General features: G+C 29.6%; 1 protein-coding gene across 1 annotated transcript in view; it reads right to left on the bottom strand.

Annotated features, from left to right (window-relative positions):
• Window positions 1-2,069, bottom strand: part of LOC124421013 (carnitine O-palmitoyltransferase 2, mitochondrial-like) — a 29,960-nt gene that overhangs the window by 2,282 nt on the left and 25,609 nt on the right. The gene's annotated exons all lie outside the window — the stretch shown is intronic.

The following is a 2,069-nucleotide window of genomic DNA, read 5'->3' as shown; positions in this document are numbered from 1 at the left end:
TTCAGTTCTAGTTCAGTTCTAGTTCAGTTCTAGTTCAGTTCTAGTTCAGTTGTAGTTCAGTTCTAGTTCAGTTCTAGTTCAGTTCTAATTCAGTTCTAGTTCAGTTCTCAGAATACAATATCCTCTTATACTGTTGACTACTAATGACTTGGTACTTAATACTTCCGTTAAAATTTATGTCTGTATATGTGTTTACCTTATCATATTAGAAATTGTAAGAATGAATGTACATACGTAAGTATTTGTCTAGGCGCTGATGAAAAATGGCAATATAAATTCACATACACCCATACAGACACACACACACTTAGTGGTACTTGATAACAATTTATTCATATTATGTATCTTTATATGAATTTGTATTTACATACGTATGTAATGTATGACACATACTAATTTTTTTACATTCTATGTAACAATGGTGAAAGTTTGAAGCCATGTATCTAGAATTTTATTTCGATCAAAGGATAATGATGCCAAATATTATCTCCTTAATGCTGAAAATTTTTTGATATTATTATCTCATATTTATATAAAAAATTGTTAGTTACATGTTATCAATATGATAGCATTAATATATATGCATTTTTTATATAAAACATTTTATGTAAATTTACACTTTAAACTCCCAAAGTGGTACTTTATATGGTAGCATAGAAAAAACTCCCAAACGTTGCAATGTTGTATTAGAATACAAGATTTTATTTTTAACAATACAATGATAACATTTTCATAGAAAAGTACAAGATGAGAACTTGTAAATATATTGGATTAGTTTTCTAAAAGAAAGAAAATAAACTATAGAATTCTTGGGAAACAAAAAAAAAACACAAAAAATACTGAGTTTGAACCTAGGACATGCACTTTTTGATTAAAACATTAGTTACTAATTGACTTTTAAATTTGGTATAAAGAAAAACTCACAAAATAAAACTGTCCATACAGATCTAAGCAATGCAAATGTACGCCTTCTTTAGATTTGTGCCTAAGAAAAAAGCAATGTTTAATTTTAACAACTAGTAGTTTTAGTTTATTACAGTTCAGGTCTAGTTCAAAGAAAAAATAATTCAATTCTTCTTTCATTAATTTTTTTTAGTTTATTAGATATTTTTCGTTGAAAACAAAATGTCTTTCTTGGTAAACAATGTTTTGTTTTAAAAGTCGAATGACAAGAATATCACAAGCTACAACAAAAAGGATAAATTAACTCAAAAACTGTTGAACAGGATTTGGATTAAATGACACTTAATATTAAACTGCAGTTAAACTCAAAGAGTTGACCACGCTGCAGAAAAGATTCCCACACCCAACATTGCCAAGACTTTTCAAATTATACTACCGACTACTTAGATATTACTCGGAAGAGAAAAATATAACAAATCACAACAGCAACTAAAACCCGGGATTGACACAACTTTATCAACTCCTAGCAAGTAACAACAATAGTATTTGCAACAAACTAACAAAAAAGAACTTTAAACAGAATGCAATCTCATATCAACAGCATTCACGTTGACAACATCGTCATCACAGGTCATTATACTGCGCAATTTATCTCATTGTTAGTAATTATCATTGTTTGGCGGATGTATGCGGTGAAGAAAGAGGAGCAATGGCGACAATGATGACTCTGGCAAAAGAATATTGTATCAATTTACTAAAGTGCCACTTTGACGTACTCCATTCTGCGAAGTTGTTGATATAAAAAACACAAATGCTAAAACTAACAGCAAAAACAGAGGAAACGGTAAAAATAAAACTCAACTCCATTTTCACTTAATTTAATGAAATTTGAGAGGACAAACAAAAACAAATGGAAACTTTAAGTGACAGACTAGTCCCACTTTAGACAATTGAAAAAAGTTGTCGTTGGAATTGCAAGGATTTCAATGGAAATTCTAAACTGCAATTAACAGACATTGTATTATTCGTAATAATTCAGTGTTTTTTTGTGATGAGCAAGAACTGAACTGGAACTGAAATAGAACTGAACTAGAACTGAACTAGAACTGAACTAGAACTGAACTAGAACTGAACTAGAACTGAACTAGAACTGAACTAGAACTGAA

The sequence above is a fragment of the Lucilia cuprina genome, chromosome 2 (assembly GCF_022045245.1).
Source record: "Lucilia cuprina isolate Lc7/37 chromosome 2, ASM2204524v1, whole genome shotgun sequence".
NCBI classification, from domain to species: Eukaryota; Metazoa; Arthropoda; class Insecta; order Diptera; family Calliphoridae; genus Lucilia; species Lucilia cuprina.
Note: the sequence above shows the minus strand (reverse complement) of the source record. Positions and strands in the feature narration are given on the sequence as shown.